The 25,214-nt window shown below is 38.5% G+C and overlaps 1 protein-coding gene across 2 annotated transcripts in view; it reads right to left on the bottom strand.

Annotated features, from left to right (window-relative positions):
• Positions 1 to 25,214, bottom strand: part of LOC117407327 (rho GTPase-activating protein 6-like) — a 196,087-nt gene that overhangs the window by 97,718 nt on the left and 73,155 nt on the right. The gene's annotated exons all lie outside the window — the stretch shown is intronic.

Raw genomic sequence — 25,214 nt, forward strand, 5'->3', positions numbered from 1 at the left:
AGGTATATACTATGTGATACATTTTCAAGTATTACAGTATTATCGTATATTTCCATATACAGACTAGTTCTAAACGCATAAAATTTAAGACAAAACAAAAATCTTACGCTCTACAAATGTAATTTTCTGCAAATATTAGTTTATATTATTATGATGGCCGCATTTCATAATTTGAATTTTTTTTAGAATTTACTTCAGGGTTTTTACATTTGGTTGGAAAACAGGCTGATCAGCAGTACCCAGAAATTGGCAACTTTTTTCTTTATTATAGTATTTGTGTATCCACCTTTTCACAAGTTTCTGTAGTGTGTTTTAACAAAGCAGTTTAAAACGTTTCTTGTAGCAATGCTAAAATACACATTCTTTCAAATGTATAAAAAAAAATAACGAGTGTAGAGATTATATATCAACACAGTAATACTACTATTATTGCCTTTATCTGAGAAATGGCTCTGCTGTCTTTGTTCTTAAGCTGTTTTTTATTTTTTAGGTTTGTACTGGGAAAATTATCACCATCAATCTGAACAGGGGTAGTTAAGTCAGCTAACATTAACATGCTATGTATCTGTAGTTATTAAGTTACATGAAAAGCTTGTCATAAATGCAGTATTTGTATACATATCAGATGGAAAAGGGTTATGACTGTGTAGTGTGGACCCCTCTTGTGAGGATTTCATTTTTGCTTTAGCAGCTGCATGATTAGTCAATGGGGCAATTTCCGTGGAAAAAGAAAAATAAGTCTCACCTTTTTCTCACTCTATTTTAGTAGTACTTTTAGGTTGTGTGTGGTTTCCATGTAGTTTTCTTTTTAGCCAGAGCAATTCTCCTTCCAAATGCAAATAACCTAATTCATATGAAAATACTGGAGGGTATACTTAAATGTTTCTGACTTCCAATTTGGCTTTGCACAACTACTGATATCATACAGTTTTCTTAAGCCCGATTCACACAAGACTAAAAATCACAGGTGGTTCCAGAATTTTTACCGACATCGGTGAAATGTAGTCCCGTCCAAACCGTCAATTTCTTTTTATCCCAGATAATTTTCTCAGAGGTGCTCCGATTTTTTATTAACCATGTCAGTTACATTTCAATTGATACAGCATTTCCATGGTATTCGCCTCAAAGCAACACCAGACTTAACAATAAACCATAATATAATATTAAAATTGATTCCATCTGTCCCGAGATTGTGCAGTTAAGTAAAACGGAATGATCAGGCATAACCAAATTGGGGATCATGGGAAAATTCAAAACATAATTGGCGACTATTGAAAAATGGATGCTTTGAACGGTGCATTTGAAGATATGTACCTCCACCCTCTTCTCCTCCCTCACCTCCTCCCTCGACTCCATCTGTCCCCTCATCTCCCCCTCATGTCCCCTGCTCGCCCTTCCCCTCTCCAACCGTGGCTGTCCTCTGCGCTCCGCTCAGCAAGAACCAAACTGCGATCTGCTGAAAAGAAATGGAAGAGAACCAAACTCCCTGCTGCCCTAGACCTCTACCACTCTCTCCTCTACTCTTTCCTCTGCTAAATGTTCTTATTTCCAATCTATAATCCAAGCCTCCACTAACAACCAACATAAACTATTCTCTACCTTCTCCTCCCTCCTAACCCCCCTCCTCTTCCCTCCTCTATGTCCCTTGATGACTTTGCCTCTTTCTTCTCTTCTAAAATCTCAGATATCCGCAAACTCTTTAACACCTCTCCCTCCCCCCACCCCACTTCTTCCTGAGCAACATACGAAGAATCCGACCCTTCCTCACCCTATGCCACCCAGCTCCTGGTCCAGACCCTGGTACTCCCCCGCCTAGACTACTGCAACTCCCTCCTGGCTGGCCTCCCTGCTTCCGCCACCCTGCTCGCCTGGTGTTCTCTCTGCCTCGTTTCTCCCACGCAACTCCACTGCTCCGCTCACTCCACTGGCTCCCGATCACCGCTCGCATCCAGTTCAAGACTCTTGTACTAGCCTACAGATGCCTTCACCAGACTGCACCCAGACGCTCCCCTGCCTCCAGAGCCCGCTCCTTCTCCACCCTCGCCCCGCAGTGGTGGAATGACTTTCCTACAGATGTCAGGACTGCCCAGTCCCTGACCACCTTGCGGCACCTCCTCAAGACTCACCTCTTCAGACAGCACCTGTAGAACTCCTCTTTTCCCTCTGGACACTTTATCACTCTTCCTTAAATGCGCTTTACTTTTCATTTTTAATTTACTGACTTTTCTTGATGAAAACTAATCCACGTCTGGGAAGTCACATTGCTCAAAGCGTCCACATTGAAGTACTAAACCTGTTAAAATAGTTCAGTTACAGTTCCTAGCAGCGCAATGAATAGAGAAATGAATAGGATAGTATCCCACCATGCACTGTATTTTATTTTAAAATAATGTGCTGTGCCCCATATTAATAGAGGTCCATATTGCTGATAAATAAATAAAACAGTATTTTGGAAAAAGTAAATGTGACCACACACAAGTAGGGCTTGAAGTTTTTGGGTTTTATTTTTAATCAGGTGACGTCTCCCAGAAAAAACAGCTGTTAATTACAAAACAATCTTTGTGTTTATCTTTATATCTTCCCTGCGCCTAATTCTGGTCCCCTTTATTTTATTTCAAACAGAGATGACAAATTACATGAATTGTTCATCCCGGATCCTACTTTTAACTCACATTTCATTTTTGCGGTTGCCTAATTTAATGTTGTGCTTTTGTTATTTTCCCCACTAGTTTAACAGAGATGTCCTGACAGATTTTTTGTTTTTAAGCATAAAAAAATATTACCCAGTACGGAGTCTACAATCATAGCAAGTCCTTCAGGCGCCTGTTCTGAGTATTTCACCAAACATATCAGAGAGCATTTGGGGATATTGGAGGATACACAAAAATGTAGTTTGGTATTACATGTCCACACTTCTGACAAACCGCACTACCTGGTACGATCTAATTTAGAACCAGACTCCAGACTACCCCCTGAGGTGGTCTTGAGTACGGTATTAAACGCTGCGTATACACTAACCGTACACGCTAACCGTATTTAGCACTTCTAAGCCAGACTAATATGGTTTAAAGGCATAGTATGGACAGGGTCTAAAACCGGGTTTCCACAATTTGTTTATGGTGTGTTAAAGCACTGCACGTGCAGCCTGTCTCATTTGGCTACCAATTATTATATATATATATATATATATATATATATATATATATATATATATATATATATATATATATATATATATAAGCACAGGGGGGGAAAAATTACAGATATAATGATACACAAATAAAAATAATAATAAAAAAAACAAAATTACATATGAAAGCACTGTGTATTATCCTTGTATTATTTGCAAAACATTTATAATTTGTAGCTAAGTTTAAGTTGCCATATTGTATTGCTACCTTTTTTATTATTATTATTATTATTATTATTATTATTATTATTAGTAGTCGTAGTAGTCTTAGTAGTAGTCCTATTTAAGGAACAATTATGGACTGCACCGGACGCCCAAAGGCGGACGGAGAAAAATTCAAATTAGCACCCCTAAACAAATAGGGGTGCCAACAAGGACTGAGCCTTAACTAACTTTGGAAAAAGCAGCAGTGTGGAGTAGTGGTTAGGGCTCTGGACTCCTGACCAGAGGGTTGTGGGTTCAATCCCCAGTGGGGGATACTGCTGTTGTACCCTTGAGCAAGGTACTTTCCCTAGATTGCTCTAGTAAAAACCCAGCTGTATAAATGGGTAATTGTATGTAAAATAATGTGATATCTGTATAATGTATGTGAAATAATGTATAATGTGAAATAATGTAAAATGTGTTATCTTGTAACAATTGTAAGTCGCCCTGGATAAGGGCGTCTGCTAAGAAATAAATAATAATAATAAACAAAAAAAACGGGTAAAAAAGGCTGCAAATTAAATTCGCAAAACCAAAGGGGAATTATTAGTAGGCGTAGTCGTAGTCGTAGTAGTATTATAATGATTTCAGTAAGGATATTGTTTTAGAACCTGTTAGATACAGCTATATAATATACTGTAGACTGGACTCTGATATAGAAAATATATTCATGTGATACAAATACACTGTATCAGAGGGATATGATGACATCAAACTAAGATTAGCTATACTGTTTAATTGATTTATTACTGTTTTATATTTAACTACACATTATAAAAACTATACAGAACAGGGTGCTGTGTAAAACAGGTGTAGAACAACTACTTATTTGCAAGTCTTTAAAAAAATATATGTGCAGTGTGTGCACTATATTTTAAAACTGCTAGGAATTAATGTTGAAAAATGTCATTGTTACGTAATGGATTGTAACCACAACTGCAGTTCCGTCCATCTGAAACTGCACCTTTTGCAATTACTTTTTTTTAATTCAGAACTGGAATACAAGTAAGATATTCACATTGCTACTTCAATACTACAGTAGCAGACATTTTAAAAACACAAAAGATATGAATATGCTCTTGCAACTGCTTTGAATTTTTAAGTGTGCGGTTAGGTGAACAGATTCTGAGGTTCTAGATGAGTAGTTGACTATTCGGTGCTACCCTTAGCATAAGATAAAAGCTGATTTGACCTAGGGTGGGCATCAGCTTATATGTGTACCCCATACAATATTATATAAATAGAGATTACATACACTAAGGACGATAAAGCCTGCCTATGTGTCCAAAATGAAACACAATCTGTAAATAGATTTTCTTAAAAAAAAAAAAAAAAAAAAAAAAAAAAATCCTGATTTAACATCCTGATCAACACAGCGCTGTATTTTATTTGTATTTAGTTGATTAAGCTATTTTGGTACCAGTACTTACAACAAACTGACTTTGATTTACACAAGCACACTACAAACATGATTTAAAAAGAACAAGTTTATATAATTTGTTTACAAACATTCAACTTATTACAACTGGGTTTTGTGTTGGGGTGACATGGGGTTTTAATAGAGGGGAAAAGAAGCCGTAGATATAGAAAGTAAACAGCATTAAGAATGTGGTTCTAAATGTCAGTATTAAATTCAAGCTGCACTAATCTTCACTAAAAGATCTTACAGTTAATAGTTCTCAAAAACAAACTTAGTGGTTTTGGTAACATCATGTTATCTAAACTAAGAACATTTAAATATACAAGTTTAGCTCAGAAAGTAAAATCAGATGGAGAACTCAAAAGCACATTCCACTCAGGCAAACCTGTTGCTCAAGCTAGTTTTCGAGGAGCACACTAGCAAGCCATGACATTTCTTATTTACTGGACCCTTAACGACAGCTGGTTTCACAGACCTCGATTAACACTAATCTTGGTGAACCTAACCTTAAAGATATCACAGATTAGTGTAAATCTTGGTCTGTGAAACCATTGGTCGTACAAACTACATAGCTAAGTTTTCTGTTTGAAATACAATTTCATGATATTTGTTTGCAACAAATAGATTACCCTTCTTTTCATACTTTGTTACCATTACATTAAATTCCTCGCATAACAGTTTTAGCTGTTGTGTGAAAGAAGTGTCCTCCAACCTTCTCATCACCTTGTTATTTTGTCACTGCTTGTGCACTAGGAGGGTCATAAGTGAATTTTCAAGCTTTGTTATAGTTAGTCCCAAGTAATATGGTTCACCTGTTATGCCGATAACATTTTGTATGGAAACATTTAAGCTGATATTTTAACAGATCATTGTGCTGAAGACCATTTGTTCTTTACTTTTTTTAAAATCATGGATATCCACTTTTTTTTAAAGTTGCTTCCTGGTACTTCCTGTTTTTCAGACCATACAAGCAAGGTTAATCTGCCACACGGTATGGGAAAAGGTACCAGGAAGGAACTCTAAATCAAAAGTAAAACAACAAGAACAAAACGATATTCAGTACACATAAGAGTAACAGTGCTAATGTTGCTAATGATGTCAAGAAACCCAATAAGAAAATGGATGTGCCATGGGACAGGAGGGAGTAGCCATTTTATATCAAAATTGATAATCTTTAAACAATTGAGTCTGAGTCTGCAGGGCTGTGTAGCTGGGCCTCTAAGGTTGAGAAGTGAGCTTCACTTCCCCCCAGAGCGAGACCGTAGCAGAGGTGGCACAGCAAAGTGGAGAAGGAAGGGGTTTAAAATAGGTAGATTGACAGATATTCTGGTGGGACAGAACAGGGGAGGAGCCTTAGCTTTTGTCCCCCGAACCATACCCTAAGGTTACAATTGTATGTTTTGTCTCCAAATGTATATCTTTCTGTACTTCAAAACCCCTGGTAATATATCTGCATGCTTGAACCATTTTCATCCTTTTAAGTGGTTTTCACAGATTTGGCAGAACCTTGTTGTATTCTATATTCAAAACCAGCCTCATCTTTTGTTAGTGCAGAACTAGAAAAGGGAATTCGGAAAACATACAAAGAAGAAGTAAGGTAGTCGTATCTCAGTCACATCACAGATAACACCATCTACCACTGCAGAGGTATCCAGGAAGAAAAAGGTTTTACAAGTACTGTCAATGAATGTATTGTCAGTTAACAGTTTTTTTGGCATAAGGTCTCTCCCCAGGCAGGATACTGGTGCCACCAGTAGCTTTCGGTAAGCATTGTCTTTGACCTGTGGGGTGAATCTAGTTGCCACTGCTGTCAGTCAACCTATTGTATAAAAGTGGGTAAGAACGGGCACCTTATCATTATTAATATTATATTATTATTTATTTCTTAGCAGACGCCCTTGTCCAGGGCGACTTACAATTGTTACAAGATATCACATTATACATTATTTCACATTATACAGATATCACATTATTTTTACATACAATTACCCATTTATACAGTTGGGTTTTTACTGGAGCAATCTAGGTAAAGTACCTTGCTCAAGGGTACAACAGCAGTGTCCCCCACTGGGGATTGAACCCACAACCCTCCGGTCAAGAGTCCAGAGCCCTAACCACTACTCCACACTGCTGCTCAATTGGACAATCCAGGGTATGTAATTTTCAGGTAGTTTGATTTTGTAGTATATCATAGATTTATTTTTTTATTAATAATTTTTCTTGGTGTTCAAGCTGACTACCCTAGCAATAGTATTTATTTCAAGGTCCTGGATTTTATTTGTTATAAAGCGTGTTTCTTCACTAAGAAGAAGGGGAGGGCTGGAGGAAGGGCAGACTGCGTATGGATCGGTCTCGAATGAGAGTGATTAATCAAATGTGTTTTGCAAGCACAGGTGAGAACACTGAATGCTGGAATGGAATGCAAGACTCAAATGTAGCTGGAAACGTGAAGGCAACAAAGTTAAAGAATAAACAACCTGTGTCCAAAGAAGCATATGACAAAATAGGGAACAGCAGGGGAAGAGAGAAACATGTTTAAAATAATCAGACTTATCGTTTCCATCTGCAATAACACTGGTGCTAGGGCATTTGTAATGTTGGTATCCTGCCAGTTTTACTTGTTGACAGTATACACACTGAACAAAAAAAAAAAAGTATTAAATAAAGGTTTGTAGGCATATTTGTTTTATCAAGACTGTTGAAAAAACATCAATAGTTTACAGTTACACAAGCATCAAACTTCATAAAAACAGATGTAATGCCTTCTTTAAAGCTTTGCCTGTTCTGGAATTTATTATTATTATTATTTATTTCTTAGCAGACACCCTTATCCAGGGCGACTTACAATTGTTACAAGATATCACATTATTTCACATTATACATTATTTCACATTATACAGATATCACATTATTTTTTTACATACAGTTACCCATTTATACAGTTGGGTTTTTTACTGGAGCAATCTAGGTAAAGTACCTTAATCTAGTTCAATAACCCCATTCTAGAAGCACAGAAATAATAATAATAATAATAATAATAAATCAGTTTTGTGAGGTACAAGGCACAATTTTTGTTTTTTAAATCACCTTACTGAATATATTTTTTATAGTTTCCTTTTAAGTTAATATGCTTCACTTTAGCTGGACCCTTTTCACAACACAGTGCAACTCCCTGATTCCTAAGAACAAGAGAAGTGTAAACAAGATTATACACAAGCAAATCCTGTAGCCATCTAGCCAGCTGACAGGAGGAAAGAGACCCCATTGGGGCTGGTAAGGGTTAGCTACCCTTGTCGGCAGTATCCAGCTCTGTGTTTACAGGATGCTGGAGACACCCGCCCAAGGCTTCTAAGAAATTAAAGAGAAAAATACCCCTAGAGTCTGCGAGAGCGGGGGCGGAAGATGACTCAACGTTGGACAACACGGTTCCGGAACCGAAACGGATATGAGTATGGAGAGTACTTCACAAAAGACTAGTTCAAGATCTGCAGTTAACAAAGACATGGAACTCCAGGTTTGTGTCTGCGCCTGGAGCAAGGCGACAACGGTCAGGGGTTTGAAGATTCATCAAGGGAGAATGAAATGCTTGAGGGAGAAGGGACAAGGGCCTTGCATTGATCAGTACTTCTTACGAAGTCAATCAAGACAGTCGAATGAAATCCAGCGACAGGAAGCAAACCACAGTTCGCAGGATATCAGCACCCCTGTCACAGATGTGAGGAGGACTTGCATGGACACAGTTAGTGATGAACCTAATGATCCTTGTGAACCCGGTCAGACAAACCAGCATAAGAGAGAAAAGAACCTCAACGGGCACAAGCCTGGAGTTAAATGGCCAAGAGCTTGTGAGAAAACTGCATGGGACACAGTAAACACAGATCTCTGCGTTGCATTGGAAAGATTAAGTGGAACAGTTGAAAAGAAGCTGGATAAATTTGGGGACATCATCTACGCATATGGAAGTGAGAGGTTTGGAGTTGAAAAAAGGAAGGAAAAAGTACAAACTATTCCTGGAAAGTCTAGATGGCAGCAGGAGATTGAACGCTTAGTTAGAGAAAGGAGACAGCTGAGGAACCAATGGAGAAGAGCAGAACAAAGTCAGAAGGAGGGACTCAATCTCTTACAAAGGGTCATAAAAGATAAGCTTGCAACATTGCGCAGAGCTGAGCACCTACGGAAACGCTACAAAAAGAAGGAGCGTGCGAGAGCTAACTTTTATAAAGACCCATTCAAATTTGTAAAGGAAACACATACAGATTCAAAAAGGCAGGAGCCTATGTCAATTCCGTCAGACATCCCACCTGTCAATCCACCAGAATACCAAATGGAGGACTGTGCACCTAAGTGGAAAGAAATAGAGCAAGCTGTGAAATAAGCAAGGGCTTCATCATCTCCAGGGCCTAATGGAGTTCCGTACAGAGTGTACAAGAGTGCTTCAGGAGTTCTACGAATTCTGTGGAAATTGATGAAAGTGGCATGGGAAAAACAGGTTGTACCAAGAGCATGGCGCCGAGCAGGTGGAGTCTTTATACCTAAAGAAAAAGATTCTACAAGCATCAGTCAGTTTCGTCCCATTTCCCTATTAAATGTAGAAGGCAAGATTTTCTTCAGCATTAATGCCCAGAGATTGTCAGCTTGCCTATTAAAGAACTGCTTCATTGACACTTCAATACAAAAAGCGGGCATTCCAGGTTTCCCAGGTTGCTTAGAACACATCAATGTGATCTGGCAACAAATTCAATCAGCTAAAAAGGAGAGGAAGGAGCTCCATGTGACATTCCTGGATTTGGCGAATGCATATGGTTCAGTGCCACATGAACTACTTTGGGCAGCATTTGATTTTTTCAGTGTACCGATGACAATAACAAATTTAGTGAAAGCCTATTTTGGAGATTTGCAATTCAGTTTTTCAACTTCAGAATTCAGCACTACATGGCAATGCCTAGAGGTTGGAATAATGGCAGGATGCACCATTTCTCCACTGGCTTTTACCATGGCAATGGAAGTAATCATTAGGGCATCAAAATGGGTAGTAGGAGGAGAGCGCTTGGCTTCTGGAATGCGACTACCACCAATTCGAGCATACATGGATGACATGACAACCATGACTACAACAGTAGCCTGCACTAATCGATTATTGGGCAACTTAATCAATAACATTGAATGGGCACGAATGCAATTCAAGCCCACTAAATCAAGGAGCATCTCTATAATTAAAGGCAAAGTAGTAGATAAAACATTCTTCATTAATGGTGAGGCAATACCAACAGTGTCTGAGAAGCCAGTGAAGAGTCTTGGGAGATGGTACGACGGGGATCTAAAGGACACAGTTCGTGTGGGAGAAGTTAGACAACAAGCAGTGGAAGGGTTGAAGAGCATAGACAGCTGCGCTCTACCAGGTAAACTAAAACTCTGGTGCTTTCAGTTTGGTCTACTGCCGAGGTTGTTGTGGCCACTGACTGTGTACGAGGTTTCTTTGACAACAGTAGAGAAGCTGGAAGCTTTAATCAGTTCATACATCAGGAAATGGTTGGGAGTTCCACGCTGCCTCAGCAGAGTGGGACTTTATGGTAAAGGAATACTGCAGCTACCAGTCTCTGCTCTAACCGAGGAGTTTAAGTGCGCCAAGGTCAGACTGGAAATGACATTAGTAGAGTCACGCGATAAATGCGTAAGGGAGGCAGCACCTGTGTTGAAAACTGGAAGAAAGTGGGCGGCAAAGAAAGCTGTGGAAGATGCAAAGGCTGCCCTTCGAATTGGTGATATCATGGGGCAAGTTCAGCATGGAAGAGGGGGTCTTGGTTTCAGTTCAGCTCCTCCTACATGGCACAAGGCAGCCCCAGCTCAAAGGAGGAAGCTGGTAGTCAAAGAGGTGCAAAAGCAGGAGGAGAGGATGAGGTGTATAAAGGCCATTTCCCAGGCCAAGCAGGGAGAATGGATGAGATGGGAGAGTGTGGAACAACGCAAGATTGGCTGGCAAGACCTATGGTCAATGGAACAGAGCAGGATCAGTTTCCTCATCAGGTCAACATATGATGTTCTCCCATCACCACAGAACCTAAACCTCTGGGTAGGAGAGGATCCCTCATGTCCTTTGTGTTCATCACCTGCAACATTAAGGCACATTTTGACAGGATGTAAGGTGGCTCTTAGCCAAGGACGGTTTACTTGGCGCCATGACCAGGTGCTGCGATGTTTGGTCTTAGCATTGGAAGACAAGCGTAACATGACCAATAAGTTGTCACCTGTTCCATTAAAACATTACACACAAAAGACAACATTCCTCCACCTAGGAGAGCAACCACCAAGAAAAGGTGTTAAAACCAATCCTCGCCCAGGACAACTGGAAGCTGCTAGAGACTGGAAAATGCTGGCAGATGTTGGTCAACGGCTTATTTTTCCACCTGAGATTGCCACCACTAACCTTCGACCAGATATTGTCTTGTGGTCTGGATCAGCACGCCTTGTTCACCTGGTAGAGTTAACAGTGCCATGGGAGGATGCTGTAGATGAGGCGTATGAGAGGAAGAAACTGCGGTATGCTCAACTAGCCACTGAAGCGGAACAGCGAGGACGGAGAGTTCGGGTTTACCCAGTGTAAGTGGGTTGTCGAGGATTTGTGGCACACTCTACAACCCGGTTTCTCAGAGACGTCGGATTCAGTGGCCAAGAGTTGCGTCGCACAGTGAAGAACTTATCTGAAGCAGCAGAGAGGAGCAGCAACTGGCTGTGGTTGAGACGGAAAGATTCTGGCTGGGGATCTCAAGCACAATAGAAAGAAAGAAACGCTGATGTACAGGTAAGTAAGCTGGGCTGAGTTGAGTGGGGGACGGAGGGGGGTGATGCTGGGACGCCAGAATCACCGTCGAGCCCTCTTGAGGTGTCGTGGGCTAGTCGACGAAACACTGAGGATGGAAGGTCCCCACTTGAAAACCCCAGAGATGTACCCTACTTAGCTCAATCCAGACGGTTGTCATGCTGATGCGCTGGGGAGGACGCACTGTGGTTGATCCCCGGAGCCAGCATCGCAGCCGTTGTGTGTGCTGATGCGCCAGGGAGGCAAAATAAACTGATCCCTGGAGCCAGCATTACACTTCAGCCATTAACACCAGACAGAAGGATATCTACATCATCATATGGAAGGAAACGTAAATGGATGGAGACACATATGGATCACATTAGTTTACTGTAAAGCTACGTCTTAGTTGGTGCTTATCTTGGCGAGAGCCGAGTTCAAATCAGCATGGTTTTAACATCTACTCTCGTGTAATGGAAATCATGAGCTGGCTCTTAATGGACCAAAGTGACGCGGCCCTTTGTGTTTGATAAGCGTATGAAATAAAGTGCTGAGCAACACACAGAAAGATCTGTGTAAACAAGCAGTTGTGTAGCCAGAGAACTTGACAGCCATTAAGCTATAAATCCATATAAATGGGGGATTCATTATGTTTAGGAAAGGGGAGATTTTAATGACTTCTTAACATTTAAGTGTAATTACAAACACCACCCCATATTTCATTTTATTCAACTTGCTATGCCTTCCTACTAAATTTTAGAAGGGGAAGACGGAACGAGGCAGGAGGTGGCAGAAGAAGGGGGCGGGCGGGGGGGGTGATAGGGGCTAAGGTGGGACAGCTGAATACATGGCATTGAATTTAACTCCCAGGTAAAAAAAAAAAAAAAAAGGATTATCAGGTAAGTTTATTCACCAATAATTTAGAACCTTTTCCATTTACAACTAGTGAGAAGCAGTAAGGAGCTCTGCAGGTTGCCTGTCCCAATTACTAAACTCTAAAAGATAATTCAGAACAGAGCTCCAAATGGTAACAGCAGTCAATTAATATGGTGTATGTTTAATACAACTGTCGTAATAAAGGCAGATTTTCTTCAGTTTTTACTGGATTGTTTTTCTGTTTTTCTCGTTAATTTTAAGGCACAAGCCCAGCTATGGATCACAGCACAACAAAGTGAAAAGTGGATTCTGAAGGGTTTTGCAAGAGCAGTGGTCTTTTAGATGACATCACTGCTTGGGAATGCAGCTCCAATCTGGCCCAATGGGAACAGGACCCCACAAGTTTATTATTGCAGCATTCTTAGCTGACCTACAGGAAATGTTCTCAAAGCAGAGCCAGGGATGTGAGGTCAGGTAAGAAGTATGCTTGCCATATGACATTGTTTTGCACAAGGCTTTCCAATTACGTCCTTTACTATAACATACCGGCATGCACGTTCTACTGCAGTGCAAGTACCTTAAATGAAGTATAGAACCTGGCATAGAAGAGCAGTAATATAAACATGATGGTCAAAATCCTCATGGTCATGGGCACATTTGCAATTCTGTTTAAAATTCTCCCTACCTAACTGTAATATAGTTTTAAATCCTGTGAAGAAGCCTTCTAATTGTAATCTCGTTTTAAATCTTGCAAGCGACGTCTCCAATAGAAATGTAAGGATTTGCTGCCACTCAGTAGTTGGGGTGGGTTTAAAGTATTCAGAACAAATCAATGCAAGATAGTCAGGAAGGAAGGACATTGTCTAACTGTACTGGGAAATACTTTGTTTTTGTATTTTTGAAGAAGGTATTTTTTAATGGGAAAGGGGTGAAGTCAGCATGAACTGAGTAACCATTTCCAGTGTTGTTTTAGTGGTTTTTATCAGTTAAAACCGAAAATCTGAAGCCCTAAATATACTGTACTGTCAACATGCCCTAATAGTGAATTAACCACATTTCTGAAATAATGAGGCGGATGACAAATATATGACTGCATTCATATCTACTGGATTTAGACTTATCAAAAATAGATCTGAAATGTTTATAATCACTGGCTTGCATTTTCTCAACAGTCTCTTTTTGTTACGATAAATAAATGTACTATAAACCAAAATGGTTAAAACAGGAAAAAGGTTTAGAGGCAAGTGTATTCAGGTGCCTGTTTGGACATATTTGTGTTGTATCTTGAATGATGTTTGAAAATAGATGTGTATTGACGTTAGTAAGATTTTTTTTATTTATTTATTTTTTAACTACAGTACATAAAACCAAGTTCTTAATTGAGTTCCCTTTATTATTGTTCTGCACTGGTAATTGTATCAAATTACAAGAAAACAAATGACAATTATCATAATTGTTTATAAAGGGAATAATGGAAGCTGAAACATGACCTCACTTGGATTGCAGTATTGCAACCATGAAACCTATGATATGTGCACAAATGATGATATCCATCTGTTATAATTATACAGTATATTATAGTTCAACAAACTTGATAGCAAAGCACTTTTTCACTTGCTGTGTTTGAGTTAACAAAACAAGACCTGGATATTTACCAGATTCAAACACAATAAAACGGGACAGTACTGACCTATTGTTAAAAGGCTTGGACTGCTCAACAGCCCAGTTTTAAAAATGATAATGGTAAAGTTACAAAATATTGTGAAACCTTAGCAACTTGAGATTGTAGCACACCAGCTGCATTCTTTAAAAACTGAACATCACATTCTCCATGCTCGGGAAACTCTGTACTTGAGCCAGTTTGCTTAGGAATCATAAAATTGGTATTGCCCATAGAAATGTAAAAAAAAAAAAGAAAAGAAAGAAAACTATGCTGTATCAGCTTCAGTTAGTCTCTATCAACAGGCACCTTTCAGTTCAAACTTCAAACAATCAAACTTATTATAAAGTACCTCATTCATAGCGACAAGTGAAGTGAACCAAATAACCAAAGACAGATACTTTAGGCAGTATGTAATGTTTAGGTGATGACAAGTTATTGTTATGAAATTGCACTGTTCGAATTGGATGTGATAAGTTCATTATTACTATGCCCAAGCACCATACTTTAAAAACGTGTCTTGTCTACAGAGCTGAATTCTGAATAAGGGTGAAGCTGGGTGGATTAGCAAAGGGGTACTCGGCTGTTCACCTTTAGGTCACCGGTTCATTTCCAGTGCAGGACAGCTGTGATCAAATATTATTTTCTGTATTATGGCTGTTCAGTTGCCTAAACAAATTAAAAAAAAAAAAAAAAAAATCTCTGATCTGAATCCAGTTTGTGAAACATTTTCTCTTTACATGTATTCAGTGATGGCAAATGCTGTAATTAATCAAGGCAGCAAGCTAATCTCCAGCAGTTAGACAATAAAAGAAAGAGCACAAAGTAAAAATATAATACAAAAAGACAAATTGTAGGCCTACTTTGGAGTTGACCTGAATAAATTTGGTGCAAAGTAAACTTAGCGTATCTGCCCTTAAAAACAAAACAAAAACAAACACATGGAAAATGTGTGCTTTTTTATCTCAATAATTAGCAGCTATTATGCAAAAAAAAAAAAAACTCCTGCAAAGCTGAATTTGCTTGTAATGACCTGCGACTAGTTGGACATCGTAAACATCAAGCATTATTAGGCACCCTCATTACCAGAACTGTTGTCCATTCGATAAACAACACGTCTAATGATCAGCGAGAAAGGGCTTTATATATTACCTCAATCCATTCGTCCCCAATGTACGTCCGAGTTCGCCTCCTCCCCAGCCTCCACCTGTTTTTCAGCTTCATCTAAGGGGGAGGGCAGCTATCCTGCTCCCCTGCCCATGGCTTCTATAGTCAGCCTCTCCACTATCAGCAAACTAAATGATGGGTAGGGGTACCTCGAAGGGTGAGGCCAAAGGCAAAAGATGTAATGAAAATATGTATAACGTAGTATTTGTTGTCTAAGCTTTAATACATATTGTTGTCTATCGCATGAGTTTTCCTGACTGAAAAACAGTGTAACTGTGTGAGGTTTTAAACATTCAAATACATAATATATGTGATGGGTGTCAGAGGTGGGGCGGGAGGGGGGCACCATCTGCATTGGGAGCATTGGGAGCATTGGATTAAACCCCCTCTATAAAAAAAACAAGCCATACTGTTTCCTAACCTGTGCCATAAATCATTGTTTATTGTGACTAGGGCAAGATACACACTTTCTAAAAAACCAGACCCATACTGGGCCTCACCTAGGCCCCCATAGTGAACCTAAGATTTATTTTACTAAGGGGACATCAACTTTCCTCCTCATCCTAGCAAGGCCCTGTGTCTGGCACAAGTAAGAAATATTAGTTACAAAACTGGTCCTGGTAGTGTCAGGGTACAGATGTACAAGAAGCACAGATGCAGAATTTAGACTTACTGTGCACTGTGATTAGTCCAATCTTTTTTTTTAAAAAGTGCTGTGACTACATCTTTATAATTTATTCAACTACCTTTGTTTGTACTGATGGATTAGGTTTCTCTTGACTGACTGCAGATTAAATCTTCAATAGTTTAACATGCTTATAAGAAAACCTTAATCCATAACGAAGACAGAACTTTAACTGGAGTAATGCCATCTTTATATAAACAGGTGCAGACAGTGCATGTAAACACTGGCTCTGGTCCATAAACTATAAACTATGCAGTCATTTTATAGGTCTTCTTTTGCAACATTTACAGCATATTGTTCTACTGTATGCATGCCTTACATTATACCGTATTTCCTTGTGTTCAAAAATCTCCATGGGTATAAAAAGGTTTAATATATAAAGGTTTAATAATATTATTAAACATTTAGATTGGAACGCACAACCCTATTGGCTAATACAGTGTCACATGACCGACAGTATGAGATGAGAGTTTCCGCTGTAAAGAAAGCAAGGTCATATGTACTGGGTAGCATTGGATAAAAATAATGTCAGAATGCCACCACCAAGTGTACTGAATAAACATACATGTACTTTATATAAACTTTTTCCCCCACTTTTTAAGAGAGAAGTGAATACATGATTATTCTTACTTTCTGAATATTGTTAAAGACTGTGGATGGTAAAGTCATATGTGAAATTTGAGAGGCATGACACTGTAAACCAGCAGCTAGTTCAACCAATACAAACTTTACATTATGAGAGACGCAAAACCAATTACTGTAAAGGAATTCACCTTCAGGAATTCACTTTCTAACAAAATAAATGATTATAATACAGGTGGCTTTATTTACTATGCTAGATGGTGGCATTCTGTAATATATTTTAATCCCTCTCATTCCCTTCAAACCAGTTTTCGTTGATTGGAGAATAATGTTTACTTTCAAAATCTTTGTCCACAGAAGCAAGTCTTGCAATGCTAGTGTTGAACTAAAAGGGGAGAATGACCACAATTGAATTGAGCTCAGCATCATTACCATTACCGGCCCCTTTACAAAACAACCCAGGTTAATTCAAGGGAAATCACTGAATTTGAAAGGAGAGTAGAAAACCCTATTGTGGCAGGGCTGAGGCCTGCCTCTGTAAAATATGTTTTTGGTTTCATTATAAATATGGTTTGGTGGGATTTGTTTGATTTTTAAATTAAAAAATGTTTAATTTCAAAGTGTGACTAGATATGGCAGGGCTGGGAGGTTAGACTTCCCTCCCTGCCAAATTGATATGGAATGTGCAGCAGGTGGCAAGGTGTCAATCGCATTATTGATGATCAATTAACACTGGTCACCTGCCTTTAAAGGGGGGCTGGAAAGTTCAACACACCTGGAGGTGAAGGAGAAGAACCGTCATGGCTGTAGGGGATAACCAGGGTGAGCGAAGGATGATCACCGCGTGTAGACCAAATTTAGGGTAGGGATTAATTCATTTAGAGGATTTTAATGTATTTAGTTTATGTAGGGAGAAGGTTCCTGGAGCAGACACAAAAAAGACACATGTGATGGCTGATGTGCAGCCTAAGCCCCAGTGAATACGAATGCCCACCTGAGAAGTCCTACTGTAAAGCAACACGCATTAGGCTAGATTCTCAAAATCTCCATTAGCGTTATTTTTGTCTGAATGGAAAGGAACAAATTACAATTATAATGACAATTCTAAAAGGAATAAGAAACAACTTCAGACGACTCGCAGGCCCCTAAATTGAATGCCTGAGTTGTGTATTTCTGATTTTGTAACTTTATTGTTTTTACTATCAAAAAGATTGTGCTAATGATGATAAAAACAGCTTTGAGGCATTCTCCTCATTAGACACGAGAACACCCCCACCTCATTCCTGTTGAGATCAACGCTCAGGCTTTAATTGTCTTTTAAACTTCACTGGTTTAGGGATCATAACAGGAGCAGCATGCAGAACAAAAGCTTCGTTGGTTTAAACACAGACTTTGGTCTGCAACCCTTATGAGAATGCCTGTGCTTTTGCGTTTGATTTAGACAGTCAATAATAAAATAAAATTTAAAAACAGATACTGAGATAGTTGGTTATTTTTTAATTGCTGATCATCCTCGTATGCTTCAGAAGTTAAACCTCAATCCACCTCGAAACGTAAAGTTGATGGCTGTACTTTAGTACCACTGATACATTATGTTGATCATTTTAATTCTTGCTAAAGCTTTTATAATTTTACAAATGTACTGTGTACACAATCTGATTTTATACGAGGCAGTGCGTGTCATACTATCGCAGTGATTTATGAATTATTTTATAAGGTTCCCATCAAGTAACTCCTCAACATTTACATAAACCTCCTGGTTTCCCTTATAAGAGTCTTTCATGGTATTTTTGCACAGGATTTTTACACATATGTGTTTACCCAGGTTTGCCATGTTTAGTAATATGCTTTACCATACTTTGCTATTCTGTACAATGCTTACATATCCTACACCATGCTTTCACTATGATTTATTACACTTTGCAATAGTTTTACTATGAGAAACGTTTAGATGGTTATGCAAAAGGACCTGTAGGTTAAGGGAAAAGAAGAATGCAGTCCTTGTTTGAAGCATTAGTATTACAATTACACACAAAGTTCAATGCTTACTGTCCAATTCAATAAATAATGATTTGGTATATTGGACCAGTAATCACATGAACCATTATAATACACTGAGCCAAAACAAAATATAAAAGTAAATTGCATTCACAAAAGGTGAGGCAGCTACAAACGCATAAATAGTGGTAGAATTGTGGTTTAATGGACTGGCAGCCGTATGATATATGAAAGTATTTACCTCTGCCGTAAATGTGAAGTGATGGAATGTTTTTCACAGGGTAAGAGTTTATTGTATTGCTGCCAACAGCGTAGGCAGAAAGCCTAATTTACAAGGTTTTCCTTATTTGAAAGACACTTTGAGAACGTGCATTGCTGATGACGCAGGATGTACTGTGCCGCTATTGGCATCATTCAGGGCTCTGGATTTGATAAGCTACCATGTCTGTAAAATCTCATTTACCAGAGTATAGGCATGCAGGAAATGACAGGCTACCTAGAGGGGGGGTTGCAGTATCGCACCTGTTTGTGGATAAAGAGGCCATTTTATCTGATCCCTTAAGGATCATTCCACACCAAATATTGTGGTTATTGTGCTATGCTGTGCTAGTGAGAACTCCTAAACAGCTGAAGTGCTTGCCTTCAAATTCTCCAGGTTATCAAACAACGACTAAGTGTGCAGCGCCACAGTGCTTCAGAGTACTTAGTTATGAGCTCCAAAAGTGGACATCAAGCCAGAGGGATTCTTCCTTAAAAACTTCCAGGTACTTGCAAAATCAAATGAATAAGAAACAGTGAGGCGAGGAAGATCCTAAAATGTGTTCCATTTGGTGTGGAATGAACCACTGGACCTTTCCACTCAGATAAATCAGCTATTCGTGTATCCAGACCACAGGGCTAATAGAAGCTTATTCAGAGAGATTAGTGCACAATCTTTGATTTAGATGCTAATTATTATCCAGGCTTCTCTGACCACTGAAGTTTGAGAAGCGGTTTAAACATGTAATGCTTTTCAATTAGAAACCATAGTTCATTTGGGACAAATGAAGGCTTCCCACCTTTAGTTCTGTGTCATATAAACTATAGTTATATAAATTCTACTCTTGTACCAGTAATTAATTTAGAAGCCTTCCAACAGCCTGTATGCCTGAGTGATGCTTAAAAGCCACAATTAGTTCCAGTCAGTGCTGGTAAGTCAGGGTCAAAGGGGAACCCTGTAACAGTTCCAGGCACGTAGTGTCCCTTCAGACATCTTCTTCAACATATGTTTTCATTTTTCTAATGCAGGCTGCAGTCCAAGAGAAAACAGCTTGAATCCTGGAAATCTTTTGGTGTGCCTTTAGGTCCCCTTAATAGGAAATATTTTTCAACTGCATTTGTATGTTTTTTTGCTTGTTCACAGCTAGCTTTTAAAAATAATCAAACACTGGCATTGGAAAAACCAAAACCTGAAACCCATTATAGATACCATTCATTTCCTTTGATTAAAAGCAAACAAGATCTCTCTCTTTTCTGCAAAAGCTCCTTTCTGATGACAAATAAAGTATGTACCGGTACATTAAACTTCAGTGACCCATACATGAAGTATAGGTGTCCATCTTGCCTCCAGTATTTGTTATGTTAACCCAGTGTGGATTGTTTGCCTGTGATATATTGATTTCCTTCAACAATTCATTTACATTTTACAATTTTAAGCCACAGGCTAAAATACATTTATTATATTATGTATTGATTTTTTAAATTTATTTAAACCTTCCACTTGCTCAAGGCTGAGCATTAGAATCGTGTAGCTTTTAAACAGCTTAATTCAACATAGCTGTAAAACCATTGAAACCTGCATTACTGTATCTGCACAATTTTCAGCATTTGACATTCAACAGTCACTGCAATCAATTACTTCGCAAGCAAAGCCCACCGCATCAGGTATTACTGCATTATTGAAATGTCAAGACTTAGCACTGTGGAAGGGGATGCTCAGTTATAAATGTTTCCCATAGCAACGTGTAATAAAGCACAATTAAAGCATAGGTAGACATTGTAAAGCACAGAGAGGTGTGGTTAAGCAAATTAACAAACATAGCAAGCCAAGGTAAACTATAGTAAGTGGATTGCATAACCATGGTAAAGTTTTGATTACCTTAAATGAGAAGTATGTTTGGGATCTGGTATCAGCGCACATATCTACATCTAGTGAAGAATTAGGGGTTCTTCGCTATTTGAGTTAAATTGTTTTTCTGCAATGAAATACAGACGTGCTCAAATTTGTTGGTACCCTTACAGCTCATTGAAATAATGCTTCATTCCTCCTGAAAAGTGATGAAATTAAAAGCTATTTTATCATGTATACTTGCATGCCTTTGGTATGTCATAGAATAAAGCAAAGAAGCTGTGAAAAGAGATGAATTATTGCTTATTCTACAAAGATATTCTAAAATGGCCTGGACACATTTGTTGGTACCCCTTAGAAAAGGTAATAATAATTGGATTATAGTGATATTTCAAACTAATTAGTTTCTTTAATTAGTATCACACATGTCTCCAATCTTGTAATCAGTCATTCAGCCTATTTAAATGGAGAAAAGTAGTCACTGTGCTGTTTGGTATCATTGTGTGCACCACACTGAACATGGACCAGAGAAAGCAAAGGAGAGAGTTGTCTGAGGAGATCAGAAAGAAAATAATAGACAAGCATGGTAAAGGTAAAGGCTACAAGACCATCTTCAAGCAGCTTGATGTTCCTGTGACAACAGTTGCAAATATTATTAAGAAGTTTAAGGTCCATGGAACTGTAGCCAACCTCCCTGGGCGCGGCCGCAAGAGGAAAATCGACCCCAGAGTGAACAGAAGGATAGTGCAAATGGTAGAAAAAGAACCAAGGATAACTGCCAAAGAGATACAAGCTGAACTCCAAGGTGAAGGTACGTCAGTTTCTGATCGCACCATCCGTCGCTTTTTGAGCGAAAGTGGGCTCCATGGAAGAAGACCCAGGAGGACTCCACTTTTGAAAGAAAAACATAAAAAAGCCAGACTGGAATTTGCTAAAATGCATATTGAGAAGCCACAATCCTTCTGGGAGAATGTCCTGTGGACAGATGAGTCAAAACTGGAGCTTTTTGGCAAGTCACATCAGCTCTATGTTCACAAACGAAAAAATGAAGCTTTCAAAGAAAAGAACACCATACCTACAGTGAAACATGGAGGAGGCTCGGTTATGTTTTGGGGCTGCTTTGCTGCGCCTGGCACAGGGTGCCTTGAATCTGTGCAGGGCACAATGAAATCTCAAGACTATCAAGGCATTTTGGAGCAAAACGTACTGCCCAGTGTCAGAAAGCTCTGTCTCAGTCGCAGGTCATGGGTCCTCCAACAGGATAATGACCCAAAACACACAACTAAAAGCACCCAAGAATGGATAAGAACAAAACATTGGACTATTCTGAAGTGGCCTTCTATGAGTCCTGATCTGAATCCTATCAAACATCTATGGAAAGAGCTGAAACTTGCAGTCTGGAGAAGGCACCCATCAAACCTGAGACAGCTGGAGCAGTTTGCTCAGGAAGAGTGGGCAAACTACCTGTTAACAGGTGCAGAAGTCTCACTGAGAGCTACAGAAAACGTTTGATTGCTGTGATTGCCTCTAAAGGTTGTGCAACAAAATATTAGGTTAGCGGTCCCATCATTTTTGTCCATGCCATTTTCATTTGTTTTATTATTTACAATATTATGTTGAATAAAAAATCAAAAGCAAAGTCTGATTTCTATTAAATATGGAATAAACAATGGTGGATGCCAATTACTTTTGTCAGTTTCAAGTTATTTCAGAGAAAACTGTGCATTCTTCGTTTTTTGTGGAGGGGTACCAACAAATTTGAGCACGTCTGTATGCTGAAAACCACTGGTTTGGAGTACCATATAACCCCTGTTTTTCTTATTCAAGGAGGTTACGTGAGTCGTGGCAATCCGGACACACCAACCGATTTTAGAAAACAGAACAATGACATACAATGATACTTATTAGTCAAAACAACAAATGGTGAAAATATCATCCACTGGTTATCCATGCTGCTCACTTCATGTGTATGTGCATACTGTCCACTAATGCATATCATTGGTTTGCAAAATTACACCTTCATAAGTGTGGACTCGCATGTAATTTTGTGCGATTGGTTGACACAAAACAACAGGCTTATAGAACTGTACTGTTTATTTAGTGGCAGTAATGAGCAAACAGAAGCAGTTAAGTTGGTTGAAGCTTCAAAAAGAGCAAAAATCTCTCTTCTGATGATCCAGAAAGAATGTCAGAGGGGAAGAAAACAGTAAAAACAGTAAAAGCCAAAAATAGATTGCCGACATTGAATTGTGTTATCTGAATTCCAGGATTTAAAGTGTAATTTGTATTTTAATTTTATCTGTGTCTTTCTTATATTAAAATTAATTATACATTGTCCTAATCATTAACACATAATGTGCAAGCCGTGTTATTATTATTATTATTATTATTATTATTATTATTATTATTATTATTATTATTGATGGTTTATTTTTTTACTGCCTGTTTGTACGCCATGCTTAGGGTGTGAGTAATGATTACATTTGCCATAGTGATTGTGAGGGTAATGATTAGAAATTGAACCAGCATAAAATATGTGTGAGCTAGTTTTTACCCTAGTTTAAGTCTGTTATTTCAAATAAGTTTATTTGTACCTTGTATTGCTGTTGTGGGCTGTTTGGCTGTTGTCAGTGTAGTTGTTATTGTGTCTTGATGGCAGCGCGCTGTGTTTATTCATTTTTAGAAAGGAAGACAGTGGTGCAGTTTGATTGCAGATTTCTAATCTGATAATGCAGGTGCTGTAAAACTCAGGAAAGAACAACAATGCAGCACTCTGATTGGCTGAAACACTTTGGTGATGCAAGTTGTTATCGGCATGGGATGTCAGTGTGGTTCAGTTTTGTGTACCATGTGAAATATTTCTGGACTCCTGCACTAATCAATATGTGTAGGAGGGCTTATTCTCAACATTATAAACAATCAATTAAATGTTTCCTGACAATCTTTGTTTTCCTTTGATATGCAGATGAAAGTAACATTTTCTGGGACGAAAATATACCTTTGAGAAAATAGGAAACTATTTGATTATTGTTTAACAATTTAAAAGAATATCAGCTTGCCAGCCAATACTCTGCTTTGTGTTTAAAGATAAAGTTCCATATGTAAAAAAAACATATCTTTGTAATCCTGATGAGATACCTACAGATTTTATCTAAATGTGATATATATATATATATATATATATATATATATATATATATATATATATATATAATATAGTGTGTTAAATAACTTATATAACTCATTAAAACTACTATGAAAACTATGAGACACATCAACAGGAATAAGAAGAGGAGCATTGTACTGCAAGCCTTTCTATTAGTCATATAAGGTACATGGTAACCCTATCACAGTCTATGACTTGACCATACATTGTTTTCAGGATTATGAGCTATGAGATTTGCTCTGTATAACTTCACTTAATTAGTGAACACTCATGCCTGGATAGAAATTCTTACCTAAAGACTTGGGATGTCCAGTCAGGTGGCTTTCTGGAGTGTTCCACGTGGTTAGTTATGTATATTTATTGCATATGCATTTTTGGAGCATTGTATGCATTGTCACAGTGTAGTAGAAATGTTTGGCATAGAATTCTATTTTTAACCAGTACACAATTCAGTGTTCTGACACCATTGCCTGATTATGTGAGAGTGAGACAAGGACCACAAGTGCTTTCCTCACAATGCATGTATGAGACTTGAGGTGTCTCTACCGCTAAGACAGATTCCAGGATACTGGCCTTAAATCCAGACAGCACTTAAGAACTGAAGTTAGATCATTTGTTATGCTCTGTCCCAAACATGCTTGCAGCAAGTCTTCAGATGTCTATCAGGAGGATTAATTCCTCCAGGCACTGCATTATCAATCTCCACCTTGAAGTAAATCACAACAGGAATGTAATGTAGAAGCCTAGCTGTCAACAATGAAGTGTTGACTGGAGCCTAGAGTCCACTTGAATACTTCCAGGTGGATCTAAGCTGAAACAGTTTGGCGCAGATAAAAAAAAAAAAGACCACGTTGTTTTTCGAAAAGTAAATAATGTTGTATTGACACTTTTTCTACAGTAGAAAATTCACTTGTACTTGATACAAGTAGGTTTTCCATCGTGTTTTTTGTGTGTATTTTTTGCAGTACATAAAAAAAAAAAAAAAAAAAAAATTCATGGGCAGCTGATTGTGGCATACTGAACAAAAACAAAACAAATCTGCCACAGTCATCTGTCACCGTTAGTTGATTGGCTGAAGTTTCCTGAGACAAGGTCAACTGGAAGCCTGTAAGCTATTGCTTTCCTGCTCCACAGTTTTTTTTTGTTTTTTTTTTAAATCAACAAAATGGTTTTGTGAAATAAAAAGAAAGATAGAAAGAACAAACAAAAGAAAGAAGTTATATGCAGACTACATCTAAGATTGTATCAGCACATTTCCACAGCTAAATCAGAAACAAATGCCCCCCTCCCACATGCAGCTCCCAGAAGCAGATAAAACAGTGCCCTGAGAAAAATGTCCCCTTTGGCAGTTAGAAGTTTTTTT

Source organism: Acipenser ruthenus, chromosome 8, assembly GCF_902713425.1.
Source record: "Acipenser ruthenus chromosome 8, fAciRut3.2 maternal haplotype, whole genome shotgun sequence".
Lineage (NCBI taxonomy): Eukaryota > Metazoa > Chordata > Actinopteri > Acipenseriformes > Acipenseridae > Acipenser > Acipenser ruthenus.